General features: G+C 34.6%; 1 long non-coding RNA gene across 3 annotated transcripts in view; it reads right to left on the minus strand.

Moving 5' to 3' along the window:
* LOC129058678 (uncharacterized) overlaps window positions 1–23431 on the minus strand; it is a 120267-nt gene that overhangs the window by 20593 nt on the left and 76243 nt on the right. For 2 of the 3 annotated variants that reach the window (XR_008523957.2, XR_008523958.2), the window contains exons 4-5: window positions 11116–11211; window positions 10477–10558 (exon numbers count right to left, since the gene is read on the minus strand). This is a non-coding gene — a long non-coding RNA (uncharacterized LOC129058678). Of the gene's footprint in view, window positions 1–5509; window positions 5655–10476; window positions 10559–11115; window positions 11212–23431 lie in introns of those variants that run through there. The other variant, XR_008523956.2, reaches the window with a different exon arrangement.

Consider the following 23431-nt stretch of genomic DNA (forward strand, 5'->3'; position numbering starts at 1 on the left):
AATTTTATGTTATGTATATCTTAGCACAATAAAAAATATTTTATTGTTTTCTTCCATTGTGTATGGCATCTTATTTTGTTTTATGGGCTTTTTTCTTTGTAAAGGTAAATGCTGATATTTATAAGATCTTATTTTTTATTTTAAATTATCATTTAAAAATTTTCGTGGGTGCATGGTAGGTGTATATATTTATGGGTACACGAGATATTTTGATACAGGCTTTCAATGTGAAATAAGCACATCATGGAAAATGGGGGTATCCATCCCATCAAGCATTTATCCATTGAATTGTAAACAATCCAATTACATTCTTTAAGTTATTTTAAAATGTGCAATTAAGTTATTATTGACAATAGTCACCCTGTTGTACTATCAAATAGTAGATCTTCCTCATTCTTTCTATTTATTTTTGGTAACTATTAGCCATCTGTACTTCCCCCAGAACCCTCAATAACCTTCCCAGCCTCTGGTAGCCACCCTTCTACTCTCTATGTCCAAGAGTTCAATTGTTTTAATTTTTAGATTCCACATATAAGTGTGACCATGCAATGTCTGTCTTTCTGTACCTGGCTTATTTCACTTAATATAATGATCTCCAGTTCCATCCATGTTGTTGCAAATGACTGGATCTCATTCTTTTTTATGGCTGAATAGTACTCCATTGTATATACCACATTTTCTTTATCCATTCCTCTGTTGATGGACACTTAGGTTGCTTCCAAATCTTAGCTATTGTAAACAGTGCTGCAACAAACATAGGAGTGCAGATATCTCTTAGATACACTTATTTCCTTTCTTTTGGATATATACCCAGCAGTGGGATTGATGGATCATATGGCAGCTCAATTTTTAGCTTTCTGAGGAACCTCCAAACTGTTCTCCATAGAGGGTGCACTAATTTAAATTCCCACCAATAGTACACAAGGGTTCCCTTTTCTCCACATACTCACCAGCATTTGTTATTGCCTGTCTTTGGATATAAGACATTTTAACTGGGGTGGGATGATATCTCATTGTAGTTTTGATGATCAGTGATGTTGAGCACCTTTTCATATGCCTGTTTGAAATTCGTATGTCTTCTTTTGAGAAATGTCTGTTTAGATCTTTTGCCCATTTTTAAATGAGATTAATAGATTTTTTCTTACAGAGTTGTTTGAGTTCCTTATATATGCTGGTTATTAATCCTTTGTCAGATGGGTAATCTGCAAATATTTTCTCCCATTTTGTGAGTTTTCTCTTCATGTTGATTGTATCTTTTGCTGTGCAGAAGCTTTTTAACTTGATATAATCCCATTTATCCAGTTTTGCTTTGGTTGCCTGTGCTTGTGAGATATTACTCAAGAATTTTTTCCGCAGACTATGTCCTGAAGATTTTCCTCAATGTTTTCTTGTAGTAGTTTCATAATTTGAGATCTTAGATTTAAGTTTCTAATTCTTTTTTTAGGTTTTTTTTTTCATTATACTTTAAGTTCTGGGATACATGTGCAGAACGTGTAGGTTTGTTACATAGGTATACACATGCCGTGGTGGTTTGCTGCACCCATCAACCCATCATCTACTTTAGGTATTTCTCCTAATGCTATCCCTCCCCTAGCTCCCCACTACTCGACAGGCCCTGGTGTGTGATGTTCCCCTCCCTGTGTCCATGTGTTCTCATTGTTCAACTCCCATTTATGAGTGAGAACATGAGGTGTTTGGTTTTCTGTTCTTGTGTTAGTTTGCTGAAAATGGATGAGTTCATGTCCTTTGCAGGGACATGGATGAAGCTGGAAACTATCATTCTCTAATTCATTTTGATTTGATTTGATATGGTGAGCAAAAAGCATCTATTTTTATTCTTCTGCACATGGATTTTCAGTTTTGCCAACACCATTTATTGAACAGACTGTGTTTTTCCTACCACCATTTATTGCAGAGACTATACATTCTTGGCACCTTTGTTGAAAATGAGTTCACTGTAGGTGTATGGACTTGTTTCTGGGTTCTCTATTCTGTTCCATTGGTCTATGTGTCTGTTTTTATAACTGATATTGGAAGAAAAGTTTCATTAGCTTACCAATGATTGTGCGTAAACACAAATTTTACCTTTTTCACAATCAGTGGGTGATAATCAAACTAGAGTCTAGCAAAATATTCAGAGTTCCTAGTACTATCTGTGGTGAAAAATAGTTCTAACAACATGAATTGTAAGACTAAAATTGTATTGTAAAGGCCATAAATGATATTGCAACTACTGTACTTATCTATTACCGAGTTTCTGTCAGCATATTAAGGAAGTGTTCATTGGAAATAACTAGAGGTGGAAATAAGTTTTGTTTAGCTGCCTGCATCAGAAGATAAGCAATATTACCCTAATTTTTCCGTGTAACTCTTTGACGACTGTTATTTTATACAAATAAAGAGACATTCCTGTCACCAAAGAAATGATAGCTTAATAATGGTAATAAAATACCTGGCTTATTTTTTAAAAAATGACATATTGTCTAGAAATGCATCCATAAGAACTAAACATATAAAGACATGCCTAGAAGGATGACCATCAAACTCAACATACTCAGAAGGAATTTGATTGGTGTAGGCAAGCAAAATACTTCCACAAAAAAGTAATGATTTATTATTTCATAATTTATAGTAGATATATGTTTATTATTCTTATCTTTTTGTCACAAATCTTTAATAATAAAAAACAGAATAAAATCCCATGTTTAAATTCTTTTCCTTTGCAATTGTGACCTCACTTCTTGCTTCTTGGGTCATTAAGGGAAATCTAAAGTCAGTCTAAGTCTTTTTCTTTTAGGAAGATCTGCTCTATTCACAAGCTTTTGGAATATTCTTGATACAGTTGATGTTAATTATAATATGTCTAGATGTAAATGTTATATTTTAACTATAATATGTCTAGATGTAAATGTTTCCTTATTTATCCTATTTGTCATACTAGGAATCTCTTCACTATGATTTATTTATTTTTCTCTAGTTCTGAAAAATTGTGCATGATTACGTATTCAACACTTTCCTCTCCATCTTTTGTATCCTAATATTTAGACTTTGATGTTTCTAGTACTAAATTTTGTACACCTTAACTTTTAAAATTCCTCTCTTAATTCCTGCTAATTCTTTTCACCAGAGTTTGTTGACATGATACTCTCATTTATTCATTTTCAGGTATAATTATTCATTTTTAATGTTTTAATTATTTTCTTTCTCCATCCAAGTTTTCTACTTTGTGTTTCTTTAAAATGGCTTGCATTTCCCTCATTTCGTTATTATTCTGTAGTATTAGAGGATAGTGTTCTTGTTTTTAATTCTTGATTTGATACTTTAATTAAGTCTGGTTCATCTAGTCTGACTTGCCCATTTTATTGACTCTCCTATTTCATGATTCTGCCTCACAAAAGTCTGACACCATTTGCCAGCACATCTTCCCTGGGCATATGCAGTATCTTGCTGGTAATGTGTATAAGGTAGAGCATGTGCTGCTCTCGGCCTGGTTAAAGGTGGGAGACATATACCATGGGGCAGAGGCTGAGGAGCCATCATCTGCCCCCGATCCAACAGATGGCACTGGTTTTCAGGGAACCCTCTGCTGTGACACAGCTCTTTCCCAGAGCCTGCCTTCACTGTTTGGTTATTTACAGCTGGGTGAGGGTGGTGGCAGGAGAGGAGGGGATGAGGGCTTGTTCAGAAGCTGGCCTTCCAGTCTGTGTGGTCTTAAGCCTCTCTGATGCCACCCTACTGACCCCACAGGCCCTACACAGTCACAGCTGCTTTTCTATCAAAAATGAGGAGGAAGTGAGCATCTATGGAAGCCAATGTGGCACTATGAGAAAGGAGCACAATTGAAAGCTCTTCCCCTAAGTAGTTTCTATGCTGTGCATGCAAACCTTTTCAATCCTGCCAGCTATTTCTCTCCATACAAGCACAAAACCACCTCTCTCTGCCCAGTGTTTTCTAACAGTCTTGATTTAGTTCTTCAGACCCACACTTTTTGTCATTTAACTCCTGTATCTTTTCTGGGGTTGAACCGGGAGAAGGAATAAAGTAAGCAGGGGCAAAGTCTGATAGAGATTCAAACATTGCCAAGCAAGACTACTTGGACATGGCATTGTCTGCATTCAGTTTATTTTGCTAAAACTCACAAACAACCAATGCAAATAATTCATGCAAGTAGAAAAGGGGACACAGCTCCACAAGGCCTCCCTAGTCTCTCATGGAGGGTACTTGAAGTCTAGTCAGCGAAACAGTGAAGGGGAGTGCCAATTCACCAGAGCAGCCCAGAGCAAGGGCTCACTGGCTTTCATCATTACCTCCAACAAGGTTCTACCTACATATAAAAGGTCCCTTGCTATACCTGTGCTGTCTTCCTGCTTCATAGGGCCAGTAGTAATCTGTAGCCTGTGATCTGTTTCTATAGTGGCAGTAACCCTAATTATTTATTTCATTTTTAATATTTCTGTTTTATTTACCAGCCACTCAAGGTCAGAAGTCCTATTCATTATTTCTGTATCTCTAATAGTTTGCATTCTGTAGCACTCAGTGAGCTTTCATTTTTGTTATTGTTTTGTTGTTTATGAGCAAATGGAGGAGAGTGTCATGAGTTAACATGGTAAGTGTTAAATAGTTGAACTCTCAATTAAAAAATGAGATGTCTATCTGTGAAGCAGTCACTTCTGAGGTATCAGTCTTCACGGGAATTTTACTCTAGAGTTTGGAAGTAGGGGTGTTCTGCAAAGCCAAAAGGAGAATCCAGAAGTCATAAGAAACTTAGAAGCATGGGAGAAATCAATAACAGAAAGTACAGACGAGTTGTCAGGGTTCTGTACAGAAATTTAAGGGAAAAGCAGAGTCGAGTTTGTTCAGGTCAATGAAGAGAATTGTAGGATCTCAGTAGATTGACTCTAGGAAATAAACAAACACAAAACATTAAAAAAAAAAAAACTGCCAAAGCAACATCTGAAGTGACCCCTAACCTCTCTTTTATCAGGGCTGAGCCTAGGTAACCACTGAGTGGGCAGATCTCTCACCTAAAAAAGGTGAGAGCAGAACCAAAAACATCAAAGTAATTATTGATAAGAAAGTGTGCTTTGATGTATTGCCCTCTTCCCAACGATTTCCACTATGAGCCTCCAGAGGTTTGAGATGATGAAGCAATAATGTCTGGGGGAGAGGTTAGCACAATTTCTCCCCCAATTGCAAGGTAGATAAGAAAATATTTAATATTTCCCATGCAGTGTTAGAAAGTTTTCCAGTCTCTAAAATTCTATATCTACATTCAAATTTAATGAGGCTATTAACTAAAGTTGCTTCATGTTTGAGAGTTGTTTATAAAGCACATATAAAAGACAAACTAAATGACGGGTATATACAATCAAGTAAAGGGTCATTACTCTCATTTGAACAACAAATATACAGCAATTAATGGGGATTTCTCAGTTTAGAAATATTTTTAAAGAGCAGGACTAAATTACTAAGGGGAAAATGAAAAGTTAATTAGTTACTTCTGACTTGTGCTGGGCTTGATTGTTATGCAATCTTTTGAGGTCATCTTTAGAAACAAGATATTCGTGTGTCCAAGGTGCTAAGCCCATCCACTTGTTCTTGGGGTTCTAATTAACTTCCATGCTGGTTTGATTAACACTGGCATTTGCTTTTTCCTAGAAGAAAGCAGCTTCTGTATAAAAGAGCATAACTGACTCACTTTTGGTTAGAAGGCTTGATAATTACAGAATTTTTTTTTATGTGATAACAATTTTTTTTGCATGGACTTTGTAATACATGACTTTTGTAACTTATATTTAGTTATTACATAAATGCACATTTTTAAAACTTTCTTCTCAAAAGGCCAAAGGGGAACTTTTACTATGTTTTTGTGAAAGAAGGCATGAGAAACAACATAAAATAAGTAATTTCATTTGTTCTCTGCTTGTTATAATTGTAATATTAAAATAACCAGCATATTTTATTTTTGGTGTCTACTTGAATATCCTATGCAACATAGTCACAATGATTTCTCAATTCCTTAACTTATCTTTGGGGTCCTACCATCTCCATTCCAGCCATCTGTTCTAATAGTTCTTCCCTGGAAATTTCATCTAATCATGCTCTTCTGCCAATACCACTAGATCAACCTCTCTACTTAATGACCACAGTGACCATCTTTCCTTACAGTGAGAATGGCATAATTAGTGTTTCTAGTGGTTCTTAGAGTGAGTTGGAGAGGAAATAAGATCATTCAAAAGGCCATTTTAGTAATAGAAAATAAATAAATAAACCAAAGTGGTAGAGATGAGAAGGTGAAAAATGGGAGTAAGAAATATTGTGTATGTAGAAGAGACAGAAATTGGTTGAAGAGCAAATGTGGAAATTGGAAGAAATGAGTGTTCTAGTTTTCTACCGCTACATAACAAATTACCACAAATTTAGTGGCTTAAAACAACACATATTTATTATCTCAAAGTTTCTGTAGGTCACAAGTTTGGGCATAGCTTCATTGGGTACTCTGCTCAAGGTTTCACAAAGCTGTAATCAAAATGGTGGTTGGGATGTATTCTCGTCTGGAAGCTCAACTAGGGAAGTATTCACTTCCAAGCTTCCTCGGGTTGTTGGTAGGATTCATTTCTCTTTGGCTGTAAAATTCATGGCAGCTTACTTCTCCAAAGCCAGAAAGGGAGAGAGTATCCGCTATTTCCTGTGTCTTATTTTGGAAAAGGCTTAGAGCCTCTTTTAAAGGGCTCACATGATTAAGTCAGGCCAACCCAGGATAATCTCCCCTTTTATTAACTAAAAATCAACTGACTAAAGACCTTAGTTACATCTAAGTTTTCCCTTCACCTTTGCTATATTCTACTGGTTATAAGTGAGTTACAAGTTTCACCTGCATGAAAAAGGAGATTACAAAATGTTGTGCATTTCAAGGGGCGGGAATCACAGGCATCATTTTAGAATTCTGCCTATACAGAAAGAAAAAAACCCACAGATCTAAATACTTATCCTGGCTGAATGAGGACATGGAGGTACTAGTGAAATGAGACAAAAAATTAACATAGACTTGGGAGAACAGATGTTTATACTTTCATTAAGATGATAAAAACATAAGAAGAGTTGCCCAGAGGAACTGAAAATAAGATGGAACGAAAGGTGGAGGTCCTAATTCAAAATATTGATTTACCCATAGAGGGTACATTTTAAGTTATTGTATTAGTATCTCATTAAAGAACAGAATAAAGAACAGAAAGAAATTTGGGAGCAGGAGGCAGGGAATAGAAATCAGTAAAGAAAAGAGTAAAGTAATTAGAGATTCAAAGTAGATTAAATATCATGCTGTGTTTGAATAAAAATGACTAAAATATAGGAGAAAATTTAAGAAAGCATACAGATATATAGCATGCAGGCCAGTGGGTTTTAGACTTATGTGTGCTTTTCTTAGGAAAGCTTCTTAAAGAAGGTATACAGATTAGGAATACAGACATAAAACTTTTTGTTCATAGATGACATGCTCTACATATAAAATTCAAAACAACAAAAAACTGGAACTAGTAAGTGATTATAGCAAGGTTGCAGAATACAAGGTTAGTATACAAAAGTAAATTACTTTCCTATAAATCAGCAATGCATAAGTGAAATTCGGAAATAAAAATACAACACCATTTTTATTAGCATGCTAAAAATGAAATACTTAGGTATAAATCTAACATAATATAAACAAAACATATATGAGAAAAACGACAAACTCTGATAAAATAAATCAAGGAAGAGCTAAATAAGTGGAGCGATATTCCATGTTCATGGATAGGAAAACTCAGTATTGTCAATATATCAGTTTTTACCAACTTGATCTATAAATTCAGTGTAATCTTAATGAAATTCCAGTTGGTTATGGTTGAAGAATATCATACAAATATGGGTAAAATGGCTATATTAGTCATTTACAAGCATATTTTCAATGTGTTACGTGTGATTTTTATAATTATTTTATTCTACTCTATTTGCTTTGATCATAGTAATTGAAATTTTACATCTATCGACAAAGTAAAAATTGTTTGCATTTTGTATGTACTTGTCTATTATTTTCAATTCTCAAGTAAAATTCATGATTATTAGATTTTAATAAAATATCATTTGACAGTGGGTTGGGAAATAAACACTGGTCCTTTACCTCACAGATAGTTTCAGAAACACTGCACCAGAATATAAATAAGGACTTATGGGAGAGGCTAAAAGATGGAGAGAATAGAGAAGTTTAGAGACAGGGAATCAGGTGAAATTGAAAAACGGCATCAAGAAAGAATAAAGGGAAAGGGAACAGTTGGAAGGGAAGAAGGGTAAAGTCACAAAGTAGAACCTTAGAGTTCACTTTCCATCTCATCATTTCCAAGTAATTTCAAGATTCAAGATATTGCCATACATAAGGGACAATATGGGAAGGTGATAAAGGAGGCCATTGATGTTGAAGTTGAAGCTAGTTTGGTATATGATAGCAGTATGGACAATAAAGTGTCTAAGGAATAATCCCTGCAAATCATAAAAATAAAATAATAAATTAAATGAAGAATATAAGGAGAACTTGAAGCTAGCATACCATGTCAAAAATGGGGAAAGAAAAGCAACCGCCAGATATCATCAACTTCAAGGGAGGAGGAATTGTTAGATGGTGGTTGTAGAATAATGGTGTGGAAGAAGCATCAAGAAATAAGGAAGAGGCATCTCCTTATATGCACCTTGAGCTGCAGAAGTAGAAAAGAATTTACTTCCAGTGGCAGGTCATCTTATAGAAATGGAACCTCCAGGAGAAAGTTGTGCTTCCATTTCAGGGAATTGAAGCACCATTAGAAAAAAAAGATTCAGGTAGAAGAAGTTTGTTCTAGAAGTAATGCTTCCACCTCACACAGGGAAGGGGGCAAGGAAAAGTCCAAAGTTTATAAAGTAGGCATGTTGGGGAAGGTTGGGCAAGTGGCACCAGCATGAATTTCATGGATACTCAAGGATAATTTCCTTAAGCAAATAGGTATACTATATGGATAAAAATACTGGTGTTCAGGGGAGGTAAGAAATCATGGGAAGATTTACTGAAGGGAGAGGTGAGTAGCAAGAATTTTGTTTTAGTGAATTTTATGCCAGTAGAAGTAACAATGATGGCCCTCTATCCAGATGTGACCAATGTAATTACAGGGGTCCTTGTCAGAGGGATGCCGGAGGAGTCAGAGTCTGAGAAAGAGACTCTGATGAAAACAGAAGTCAGAGTGATGTAGTTGCTTGTTTTGAAGATTCCTTAAAAACCAAGGAATACAAATAAGTGGCCTCTAGAATATGGAAAAGGAAATAAAAAGGATTCTCTTTTAAAGCCTCTAGAAGAAATGCAATCCCATTAACACTTTGTTTTAACCCAGTGAAACTCATTTCAGACTGATCATCTCCAGGACTATAAGATAATGTGTATTGTTTTAAGCCATTAAATTTGTAGTAATTTGTTACAGAAGCAATAGAAAACTAGTACATGCAATTACATTTTAATTTAAAATTTTAATTACAATGATAAAACCACAACCTCCACTTATGCACACACACAAATCACATACACACACATGCACAAATATATACACAACACATACACACTCAATCATAGAAGACTGCAAAATCCTGCACTGCAACCAAGATGTGAACCAGTGTAAAAATTATGCCATCTTGCCTACTTGTTTTTTCTGAATTTTCAAGTTTTATATAAAGTTGGCAGATTAAAACATTCATTTCTATATAATTAACTAAAAATCATAATCATTGAATGAATGCAAAACAAATATAATCCATCTCCTAATCCATCTTAAGGTTAAAGTGTAAGACACTTAAAATGATCATTTAAAAGAAAAACCCTCCAATAATTTCAATGTAACAACACAAAAATGTGTGAGGACATGACTCTTAAAAAGAGATAGAAATCATTACTGAGAACTTTTAAACCTCTTAGAAGTTTATTGATTTTAAAAATTAGCAGGAACATTACTACTAACAGATACACCCAAGAGACTTTGCACAAACATCTGTTTTTACCAGCTTTGGTGTTCAGCAGTAAAACCTTCCATTGTCCCAAGGTAAGGCCCTAGGAAATGCCCACCAACAGTTCCAACAGTCATTATGTATGTACTGTGTTCTCATCTCTGCCCTAAGGCAGTTAGACAGCAACCCAGTATTTTTTTTTATTTACATACTTATTAAAGTCACACAGGTAAAATGTTTCCGGATGTGTTTTCAGAACACGTTTTATTTTAGTGCTTTCAAATGTTTTGAGGATAATTGTTAGGGGAATGAAAAAAATATAGGAGCTCAGTCTGAGAATAAAAATCTGTTTTGGCATTTTAATGTCTAAAGACTCGGGAACTGCCAAATGTTTGCTAATCAAGAAGCAGTAGAAATTCACAATCAGTCCCCAAAATATAAAACAATTCTATTCACTGTAAAAATATGTTTACTGCATTTACTTACCGGCTGTTTAGCACAAATGTTTTTTGTCCCAAAGTGGAAAAGCTGGCAATCCTTTAATTTCCAAAGTGCTCATAGAGTGCAGCTGTAGATATACAAGGCATTTGTTAATGGCATATCAAGGTATCATTTGCTTCCCCTTTTGTCAGATACCGCCTTTATTTGAAGTCAACAGAAGCCCTTTCTCTTTTCCCTCTGGCACCATTTGTGGTTATTGTGTTTTCAGAGAATGCACACAGCATCAAGATATGGACTGATTTTGTTTTGAACCCATTCAGATGCAGTGCTGACATTTTTTGGTAACTTTATGTTTTTTGCTCTCTAATGTTCCATAGTCTTCAAAAATATCCCAGAGAATTGCATTTGGGATTCATTGACATTAAAGTATCTGCTACCCAGAGTAAAATTCCAACAATAACAAGTTTATAACAACTCAAAGAGCATACCTTGTACTTGAAGGAATTTCATCATCCTTTTTAAAGGCATTTTCTTTAATTGAACCATAGTCTCACCTCTCCTATTGGATTCCAAATTTCCTTTTTAAGTATGAATATTTAGGGGTCAGTGGACTAGTCCTTGCTGATGTAATCTCAGCCTCTCAGTGAATACATATTGATTGGAGAAAAAGATTATCTTACTTACATGTATAGGAGTCATGATTCCAGGAATCAGTAAAATAATTCTATTGCCCATAAAACTGAATCAAGACTACAGCCGCTTTGACTCCTCCTCTGGAACCTTTGGAAAAGTTTTAGTGCGTTGAAAAGAGAGAGAAAAGGAAAATTAGTGAAAAGAGCAAATATTTTGTGCTGTCTCAACATTCAATAAATTCCACTGTGTGCACAATTGCTTTAGAAGGAAGGAAATGACAAAGGTATTTAAAAGATTAAGCCTAGAAATGTACTTGTGGGTGGTATGACCTTGATCATATAAATCAGGAACATCACCATATTATCTGAGGTTCAGCCTGCCATCACAGCAGGTGCTGGCTAAAGAGTTGCTCAAGTTTTCTTCAAATGAGAGGACATCACTCAGAAAGCCAACCTTTTTTAGCTTCTACCAATTTGACACCCTTTCACTTACATGTTGCTACCACCTTTTCTTAAGACTTCAAAGAAACCACTAAAATAACCACTATAGAAGTCTTAGGGATCATTACCTAGAGTATCAGATTCATCCAAAAGAGTTCATATATATGATTAGTAATATTCTTCTGAGTAAAACAAAAAGTTCAAAAGGATGTTTGATGAACAGGTATTTAGGGTACTTATTTTTAAGGCCACTTTAAACTTCAGAGTAACTCTCTAAGGGAAATAAAACTTCTATTAAAGCTTTAATTAAGTTTAAAAAGAGCTCTAACAGAAAAATGTAAAAGCCACACTGCTGCTGCTGACTCTAGGCATCGAGACCTATAAAAGGGTATTTAAGAAGCAGAAGTGGGGCTGGGGCTTTCAGAGATGTATTGATTTAAATTTGTGCATCTGTATTGTATTTTCCAGCCACTATGTTCATGCAAGTCTACAGACTAGAACACTCAGGAACATTAAGCATGCTGTGACTATTTTTTCCCATCACTTTGTTTTTTATAAGCCTAGAAGCTTTATCATCCCTTCAGGTCCTGGTTATGAGTGATGATGAAGCATATAATTGTCAGTGCTGTCAGATCAAGAAGGAAGAAGTTTCAAAACTAATAGAGTGTATGTTTACATGGTTCAAGGAACATATACCATGCAGAAAACACATATAAAAACACATACAAAACCCACCTAACCTTCTGGTCTCATTATTCCCCCAAGTTTTTCTTAAAGATAATCAACACAACAAATTTTGAAAGATTGATGACATATCAAAGAATCAAATTTGAACATAATCCAAACCCAGAGTCCACAGTGTGTGTTTGTGTATGTGAAGGCAGAAGAGGGGAGGTGGAGGAAAACAGGGAGAGGTGGGATGTGAACTCTTGTTGCAAGAAGAGCTAGACACCTGAAGTACTCTTTCATTTAGCCTTCCAACTGACGGATCAAATGAGAAACTGTTTTGCTCTGTTTCTGAACTGATTGACATTTTAATTATTCTACAGCTGGAAGTGTTAATCACACCAGAGAATGAGGGGATAATTCCCAGCTGGTAAAATTTCACACAATAGCTTAGCATGCACCAACATGCAGATAGTTTAAATTATTTGTTGAAGAAAAAAATCAATATTTAAAACCTCTTCACAGATTAAACCAGCAACAATACAGCTATACTTCAAAACCTCCTTATTTATGATTTGCACTTCCTATTTTTGACTCTCAGAGAGTCAAAACACCTTATGAATCTGAGAAATTCACAAATTTAAATGTTATTGATCTGAAAACTGTAAGATGATTAAAAGAAATTAAGATAATTGAATTTGGTTTTGTTTATAAAATGTAAACTTTATTGCTGTTCAAATTCTGTTGCATTATTTTTAATATAAGCCTCTCTCTTAGAAGGTCCATGTTGTTTGGTAACGATTAAAAATCTTAAAATATGTGCTTAACTCAGAGAAATATTTGTGTTAGTTCTTCACATACTTATCTGATCATAAGAATAACGCAGTGTTATTTCAGACTCTCTTTAGAGTTTCTGATTTGATAGCTCCAGAATAAACCCTAGGAATCTGAATTATCAGAAATGATTCTGAGTGCCTGATGCTTAAAATCAGACAAGTACAGAAAACACTGAAATGCATATTCTGAATTTTAAATTAAATTTCATTTAGTTCTATTGGTATATATAGCAAATACCTATTTTTCCCAAGTACTGAAACATAAAGATAACCACCAAAATTTCTGCCTGTTAGCTCAGGTGGTTAAAAACTAAACTTGATATTTTTTCATAAAACAAATTCTCTTAAATATTCTAGTTTTACAAAAACAAAAATAAATGGGACTTAAGTTGAAAAGCTTCTGAACAGCAAAATAAATAATTATTAAACAGACTACAGAATGAGAGAAAATATTTGTAAACTCTGCATCCAACAAAAGGTCTAGTATCCTTTGAATCTACAAGGAACTCAAACAAATCAGCAAGAAAAAAACAAATAAGCCTATTAAAATGCAGGCAAATTACATAAATATGCAGCTCTCAAAAGAAGATATACAAATGGCCAACAAGCATGGAAAAATGTTCAACATCACTAATTATCAGGGAAATGCAAATTAAAACCACAATGAGATATCACCTTACCCTAGGCAGAATGGCCATTATTAAAAAGTCAATAAACAATAGATGTTGGTGTGGATGTAGTGAAAAGGGAATGCCTATACGCTGCTGGTGGGAATTTAAAGTAGTATAGACTCTATGGAAAACAGCATGGAAATCAGTATGGAAAGAACAGAAGGTAGATCTGGCATTTGATCCAGCAATCTCACTAGTGGATATCTACCCAAAAGAAAATAAGTTATATCAAAGAGATACATGCATGCATATGTTTATTGTAGCACAATTCACAATTGCAAAGATATGGAATCAATCTGAGTGCCCATCAACTGATGAATGGATAAAGAAAATGTGGCATATACACACTATGGAATATTAATTGGCCATAGAAAAGAACAAAATAATATCTTTTGCATCAATTTGGGTGGAACTGGAAGCCATTATTCTAAAAGAAGTAACTCAGGAATGGAAAACCAAATACTACACACTCTCATTTATAAGGGGGAGCAAAGCTATGGATACAAAAAAGCATATAGAGTGGTATATTGGACATTAGAGGGGGATGAGCATAGGATGAGAGGGAGGTGAGGAATAAAAACTACATGTTAGGTACAATGTACACTAGTCAGGTGACAGGTGCACTAAAATTGTAGACTTCACCACAATACAATTCACACATGTAACCAAAAACCACCTGTACCCCTAAAGCTATTGAAATAAAAATAAATAAATAAATATTCTAGTTTTGATAGTTAATAGAACTTTGGACAACCAAATGTTTGTTTAGTTTTTAACTTTGTTGTAAATCTTGAGAATGTGGATGTGCTTTCTTTTTAATAAAATCAGCCTCCAATGTTCAACAGAAAACACATTCTAAGAGGAATACTGCCACCTTAGATATTAACATTTTGTCTTCAAAGTAAGTTTTTCTCTATTTTTCATTAATGTGTATGAAGGAGTCAAACTTCAAAAGTTATGATAAACACGTTTTTAATCCATGTGAAATACACAGACATAGGTGTACGTCTGTATTTCTGATTAATTAGGGAAGGTCTTCAGGAAAGAGATGCACTGCCAAAAGTTTAATTCCCTATAAGGAATGTGTTACTATGTGCTGAGTTTCATTCTAGGTAAAAAAGCAAAGTTGAGACAGCCATCATTATCATTATAATTACCATTTTATAAATGAAGAGACTGAAGTTTACTGAAAATAAATAATTCAAGGCTACATATTTTAAGTAGTAGATCTTGGACATGAACAGAGTAAGTCTGACAAAAAAATAAAAAATAAAAAAACCCAAACACAAAAAACCTGTGTTCTACTGCTACTTTATCTTTAATCTTTCTCCTAAGTATACTGATAAAATACAAACATTATTAAGTTGGTATCTGATATAGTTTGGATATTTGTTCCTTCCAAATCTCATGGTGAAATGTAATCCCCAGTGTTGGAGGCGTGGCCTATGGGAGGTGTCTGGGTCAGAGGAGTGGATCCCTCATGAATGGTTTGGTGCCCTCCCTAGGGTAGTAAGTGAGTTCTTGCTCTGTTAATTCATGTGAGAGCTGGTTGTTTAAAGGAGTCTGGCTCCTCCCCCTGCTCTCTGTCCCCCTCTCACCGTGTGTTGCACTGGCTCCCCCTTCACCTTCTGCCATAATTGTAAACTTCCTGAGTCCCTCACCAGGAGCAGATGCTGGCACCATGCTTCCTGTATAGTCTGCAGAACCGAGAGCCAAAATAAAACTTCTGCTCTTTATAAATTACCCAGCCTCAAGTATTCCTTTATAGAAATGCAAGAACAAACTAACACAATTTCTTTCATAATCTCTTAATTTTTTTTCCAGTCTGGGGGTAAAATTTTAGAAAATTAACAACTCTGTGTTTGATGAGCTGTGAAGCCCTGGTGTGGCAGAGGTTGTCTGGGACATAGAGCAAGCTACTGCTGCTGCTACCTTTAAACTTAAGAACAGAAGGAAAGATTAGTATGCCATTAGCTAGAACTGACTTTCAGAACTAACAAAAGGCTTAGAAAGATATTCTCAAGTGTCTTAGAGCTGTAACATAAATAAATTTGGCTGGAATATTTTCAGAGATCTCTTAACCAAACTGAGGAAACAGAGACTAGGTTGGTGGCAGTCCTCTTACTTGAAACCAATCACCTTTTTATTCCACCACCATTTTCTTTTTCCCATCGCTTTCTGTCAGCTTTTAGTAATAACAAGGAAGAAATGGCTTCTTGTCACTTAACTTTTAAAATGAAAAAGATATATATATATATATATGTACATCTAATGATGTATATATGTAAAGGTGTATATATATCTAATGATACATGTATCTAATGATATATATATAATGATGTGTATATATAATGATATATATATAATGATGTATATATATAAAATTATATATATCTAATTTTTAATATATATAATTATATATATATATAAAATTCTGTCTCTAAGACCTCTGTTTCATTTAATACAGAAAAAAAAGGCCAGTCCTCTGTGAGTGTTGTACATTCTGAATTGTTTTGAAGAAAACATGCAAACTGACTCTGCTCCAAGGTTGTGAAGCTCTTAGGCCCTTGGGTTGCTGATTTACAAGTTGATGTCAACATGCTGTATCTTTTTATGTCTCCATTTATAATGCAGTTATGCAGGCAAGTTAAGCTATAAGGACATCATCATTGACGTTGCAATTTGTGTATATGTTTTCTACCTCATTACATTCTCATCTTTCTAGCCCAAAGCCATAGGATTCTGGCCTAGGCTATAGCTTACTCTCATGACATAATGAAAAATGCAAAATCATCACAGAGAAAGCTGATGGTTAAAATCTTTACCCCCAGTCAGTTGATTTATTGGTGTGTATGGCTTTAGAGTCAAATAAAAATTTGTCCAAGGCAAATTCAGGTAATTTTTCTCTTAGTATTTCCAGAATTCCCACCTGAGAGAGCAGGTAATTTTCAAAAGCAGAAATTTTAGCATCCTGTCAGTAAACATTTCTGTTTTAAAACAGAACCATATAAACAACACACAGAATAATAGTATGGGCTGTTTCTCTACAAAATCATAAAGTTTTAGATTATCTAGTAAATGGATAAATTTGTAATTGATGCTACTTTCCCACTTCTGTAGTTTATAACTTAACAAGACGATTCTGCCCTCTCAATACTATATTATCATGAGGAAATGTCTTCTGTGATTCTAGACATTAATGATTGTTTTGGAATTTTCCCTGACCAACTGATTAATCCCCACCCCTGACTCAGTGCCTCAGACACAGAGTGAGGCCAAGAAATATCTGTTGGCTGAAAATACCCAATTCATTTAACTGAATTAACTGTTACTTAAAATAAAAAATCACTGGGAAAAGTCCACAGCAGGAAAGAACAATTAAGAAATTTAGAGATTCATTAATTGTCCTTGCCTACTACTATTTACAAAGCTATTCATTTGTTTGTTAAGCACACATATCTATCTATCCATCTATCTATCTATCTATCTATCTATCTATCTATCTCTATCTTTAAAGAAAGGTAATCTTGCAAAACATTTATGGAGCCTGGATTCTTTACATGAATTGAAAAAAGTTGAGTTTTTATAATTTGAAAACTAAAAAACAACTCTCTTTTTACATGTACAAATGTTAGCGTTAATAGACATAAAGATAACTTCATTTTATAATCTCTTGTAAGAAAATATTTTTCTCATCTGGCTATAAGTGACAAATGTTTATCCTAAGGCTTTAACCTCCTAGTTCCTACTTCCAACTACAGCACTTGCTTATAATATATTCACACTACGCAAAATTTATATATTAACTAAAACTTATATAGAAATTGTCATATACATCAATGCTAAAATTCTAACACACCTGCAGAGATAAGTTTATCTGTTCATTGCCTGCCTCAAAATAATTAAGAGTAATTGAGGAAGGAGAGAAGTAGAAAAAAAAATTGGGAGAGATGAAAAGCTATACATCACAGGACTCAACCTCAAAGCTATGTAGCTTTGATGCACACATAGATTACAGTAAATAGAGTGTGGGTTAAATAAATAATAGAGTATGTTCACAAAATAGTAACATTGGTAATGTCCACCAAAACTAAGGCTGTTGAGGCAGAAATAATTTGATAACGGTTTATTGGAAGGCAAATGTGAGGATTGACCTGGGAAAACACACCAACAAAATTGGGAGTGTTCTGGAGTCTGCGACAAGATGGAAGGCGTTTATAAGAAAGCTTGGAAGGGAGGGGGGACTCCTCATATGGGAGTTGTCCATTATTATTGATGGGTACAATACAGAGGTTACAATCCTTGGAAACAGATTGCAACATACAGGCTAGAATGTCTACGTGCAAGACAGTCAGTAAAACTTTATAATTCAGAAATAAATCAGTGTCCTTTTCAGTGTCAGTAGGTTATGCATTTATCAGTACGTCAACAATTTGAAAGCTCACGATAAGATTCTTTACCCATGGACAGGATGTTGCCATGAATCACAAGACCTTCCCAAGGTGGGTTAATTTGGAAGCCTGTTTACTTTTAAAGTAAACTGTGAGATTTGAACCTTAGGTTATCAGCAAAAAATAAACCAATGGCAAAAAATAAATCAAATCTAATCTATTTATCTGAGGTTGACCCCTTCACAAAAGAAGGAAAGAGAAAAATAAAGAATGCTTTGCTGAATGGTTCTTCATGCAAAGTGCTTTTCTCTCTCTCTCTTTTTTCCTTTTCTGTTTTTCCCATCCTGGGTTTTTCCAACTAGTTTAGATAGGCATCAGAGTTAAAGAGAACACTAGTTGGCTGCAAATAAAACACCTGTGATGACTTTACAGCCAGTATCAACCCCCGATAGCCTAGTGTCCAGTGTGATATCAAGGTCATAGTAGCCAATCAAAAACATTTGCAAAATTAAAAATGCAATCTGTATCATGGTCAGGAATAATCTATCACCGAAAAATTTAGCATTTTAGCAAGGTTATCAGAGAAACAACATTATTGGCACTGAAGTATCATTTATCCAGAAATCCTGTCAAGTTTATTTTAACATAATTTCACCAGTGTTTCTTTGTAAGAGAAAAATTTGGTATACGTGCCTAATTTATTTGTTCTTTGATAATCAGGGGCATTTTATGAAGGTCACAAAGGCCCAAAAGGGGCTTTATAAACACTTGTTTACAAACTATGTAAAGCCTTAAAAAAATGTTTTTCTTATGCTAAGCAGTTTTACCATACGATTTTTTTTTCCTAGAAGGGATTTGAGCTCTGAACTGAATGTTTTTTTCTTTTTCTATTTATGATGCAAAATAAAGATATCCACAGGCCATGAGACTGACAATACTTAATAAATGGATCTGAGATAAAGTCATAAATGAAAGGTAGTACCATTCTTTTTTGTAACTCTTGGATCAAGTTGCTGCTTTGTATAATTATGACATACTCAATCTCATAATGCATGAGTTAATGTACTCTTAAAATATTGTGTTACAAAGAAATAATTACATAGGCAGCAATCATTGTAAATTGAATCAATTCCTAATGCTAAGGGAAAAAAATTAGGGATCAGATGACTGAAATGCCAATATTTATGATTATACTGCTTGAAGTTTTTCATCTTGGACCATGTGCAAATGAAATACAAATCATAAGCAAGATAGATGCAAGTCAAGTACTTCATGTTCTGGACAGAGGGTAACACATCTCCTGGAATTGATGTTAATAATAAACAAACAGGAATTCTGCAATCGACATCTGGCAAAAGTGATGACAGAAAAAGAGCTACCCAGGGATGTGTTTTATATCCAAGGCAGAGTTTTAGGAAGGGGCTGGGAAGCATGTGCTCACATTTCTCAAAAGTAGGATGTGTTTGTGATTGCTTGAACACCAGTAGGAATGGACTGGTTACCAGCAGATGAGAGAACTCCAGGTTGGAAGGAATTACTGAGATGCTGCCCGAGACCCAGTTTCCACAAATGCAGTATAAATTGGGGAACTGATTTTATCACAAGTCAAGAATTGCATTTTCTAGAAATAAAACAAAAGGTCAGAGTAAAACCAGAGAAACATGGATTCAAGTTTGAGTCTCCCTGAGAACTCAGCTACAAATACTTAAACTCCTTTATACTGAAGTTAGGATTTGTCCCAGATTCCAGAGTAGAACTGACCTCATAGGTGGGGTTGGTGTGAGGAGGAGATGAATGGGGACAAATCAGGGTGCAGATTCGGAGTCTAGGGCAGAAGACTACTTATTAACTTCACCCTCAACTCCTTTCTTCTTCCCCTTTGAATTTTGAACCAGTGACTAGTAATTGGTACTTCATTTAGAGCATGTCTTAACTCTAAAGCTAACAGCACTTAAAATGCCAAGGAGCAACTCGGTATGAGTGTGCCTAGCCCCTTTAAAAGGAAAAAAAAATGTTGCAGGCTCCTAAGACTTCACCCACATGCCCTAATTCTGGGGGTGGGAGGATGACGTGATAGATGACTAAATAAATGCTAATATTGTGATGCTATTACTTCTGAATGATTTATCAGAATTTTAGCACCCTTAGGAAATAAAAAATAAAACAAGGTTTTTAAAAAAAATATGGGGAGAGAGTAAAAAATCTGGATCCTTGGAATGGGGAGTTGGGGATGATTAAGGGGTATGAAAAAAATAGAAAGAGTGAATAAGACCTACTATTTGATAGTACAATAGGGTGACTATAGTCAATAATAACTTAAATGTACATTTTAATGATTTAAAGGGTGTAATTAGATTGCTTGTAACTCAGAGGATAAATGCTTGAGGAGATGGATACCCCATTCTTCGTGATGTGCTTATTTCATATTGCATGCCTGTATCAAAACATCTTACGTACCTCATAAAGATGTACACCTACTATATACCCGTGAAATTTTTTTTTAAAAATCTGGATTCTTCATTTAGTAAATACTTCTTGAGGGCCTAGCATTGTGCTGGGCACTGAAATAGCATGGTAAGCTAACGAGTCATGGTTCCTGACTTCAAGAAACTTGCAATCTAGCAAGGTAAGTAAACAAAGAGGCAATTGCAAGTATTACGACAGAGAAAAGGGCAAAGTTCTAGAGAAGCACACATCTAGGCACCTTCTCTGCAGAGACTCCTGGTTAGCCAAGAAGATAAAGGAGGTATAGGGATGGGGAGAGGGATAGAGAAGAGTATTTTAGGCAGAAGAGACATTATATGTGGAGGCCTCGAAGCAAGAGAGCAAATGATACACTGGAAGAAAAAAAAAATCAGCAAAAGTAGAACTCAGAGCACCAAACAGGTTGGGAAAATACAGAGGTAAGAATCTAGAAACAGGTGAGACCAAGTCATATTCTAATTGGGGAGCCTCGTGACAGGGCTTAGGCACCTGCATTTTTTAAAGCAGATTCTAACAGTTAAAAGAATTAAGAGTCTGTTCTTAACAAATTTCTCCATGTCATAAAATTATTTCTTTAAAGGTTTAAACCCCTCTCAGTGGCATCTTACAGTCAACTGCCTTTACCATCACTACATGACTGCGTGGGACTTGGTAAGAAGAGCTAAGGAGCTGGTGGAGTGAAATTCTAGCTTGTTGTTCAGCCACTGTGGTCCCTAAAAGATCCTATGACGAGATGCCTTGGGCCATATATCCCTAAGTCCCACCGACATCACCGACATCATTTCAACGGGAATCTCCAGCTGATTGTGATGCTGTTATTAGAGGATTACTTTGTGAATTACTAACATACATTGAAATAGAAACTTTATGACTTTAAAAGGAGTACTGTTTTTTAGAGATTTTTTTCCACAGATTTTATCAGAAAATTTAAAATGCAGATTGGAAAAAAAAAATACATGTTGAGTATCCCTTATCCAAAAAGCTTGGGATGAGAAATGTTTTGGAGTTTTTCAAATTTTGGAATATTTGCATATACATAATGAAATATCTTGGGGATAGAACCCAAGTCACGATACAAAATTTATTTATGTTTCATATACACCTTGTACACCTAGCCTGAAGATAATTTTCTACAATATCTTTAAACAGATTTGAGCATGGAACAAAGTTTGTGTACATTGACTCATCAGGAAGCAAAAGTGTCACTATCTCAGCCATTCATGTGGATAATCTGAGGATTTTTTTTCTGGCATTACCATCACTCCTGACTCTGAATTTATATGCTATTAATAAGCAATCATTTTCTTACACTTATTCACAGATAGGTATTTAACTGTAAAAAAGAGGACACACCATTAATACAGTGAAAAAATAATGTGTTTGAGGTAACCAAACAGCACAGTGTCATCACCAGAATGCCTGTATCAGCTGTTAAACAACATCCACAAGCAATGGCAGACTTTCAGTCTCTACATGCAATCCTCTGTTAAGATTATTATTTTTTTTTTTGAGATAGGCGTATTGTATTTTGAGATAGGCGAGAAGAAGAATCAGAAGCACTTGAGGAACCAGAAAGTGGGTCCTCTAAAGATGAAGAAGCATCCTATTGGATGGCTTTTTAAAATGTTTCTTCCAGAATGTCATCTGCCTCATTAACAACTTGTTTTAATTTTTCATTTTTTTGTCTTAGAATTCTTTCTGTGATTTTATAACTTACATGATTTCTTGTTCTGTGATGAATGCATGCTGCCCTAGTCCTTCAATAAGCCCATCACACATTTTCACCATGCCATCTGTAGGTACTTTTTCTGCAGTGTTAATAATGTCAGTCATCTTCATCATCACTGTTATCATGATCACCAGTCTGTTGTGTGCCTGCGTTTTGATTGCAACCGGTCATGTGAGGTCAACTGTATTATTTCCACTTGTGGCATCAAATTGGCCCTCAAAAGTTTTGGATTTTGAAGCATTTCACATTTCAAATTTTTGGTTTAGGAATGCTTAACCTGTACAGGATTTTGAAATATTAAGAAGTAATTTCTTTCTCAATCCTAAAAACACTTTCTCTCTCTAAAATAAAATCGATTATTTTCTTAGGCTTTTAATTTAAGGGATTGCTCTAGGAAAGTCATTGCAATATTTAACAGACATTTTTAGTAATAAATTTTTTAAATATCTGTTTTTACTCTTTTCCAAATGGCCTTTTTCATGAATATGAAAACACTTAATGTACTCAGGGGATGTATTTCATGTAAATTTTTATGTCCAAAAACTGAATTCAATTTTTTATTGACATTAAACACAACAACATCTGCAAGTCATTAAAAGGAAATTCCTTTGGAAAACACTATAGTTTGACTCTACTGAATGATTTTTCACTTGGAATGAAGTCATTCATATGTTTCATGATATTCCAAAAGCAGCTATGACCTAGATTAACAAAAATAAATTTTATTTTAGTTAATATATTAGACATTAGGTTTTACAAACTACTTTTTCAATAATCCGTGTGTTCCTGATAATGTCTTTGGACGTTAAATTTTATATTACAATAATTATTTTATCAGTTATAAAAAGTATCATTCTTTTAAAAGGACACTTCAAAATAGTAAAAGAATTCTTTGAAAAAATCACCCCTTATATCACCGGCTGTAAAATAATTCTACATAATACCATCTAATCATTTTCCACAATGAAAAATATTTTACACAGTTATACAGTGTTTTTAAAATGAGCACACACAACAAATCCTGTTTCTCACATATTTCAATACTAATTTCAGAGATGTAAAGATAAATATATGTGTATATAAAAGTCTATATATGTATGTAAATGTCTAGATATACACATTTACATACATATAAAAATGCCCTCAGAAT

Source organism: Pongo abelii, chromosome 2 (genome assembly GCF_028885655.2).
Source record: "Pongo abelii isolate AG06213 chromosome 2, NHGRI_mPonAbe1-v2.0_pri, whole genome shotgun sequence".
Classification (NCBI taxonomy): domain Eukaryota; kingdom Metazoa; phylum Chordata; class Mammalia; order Primates; family Hominidae; genus Pongo; species Pongo abelii.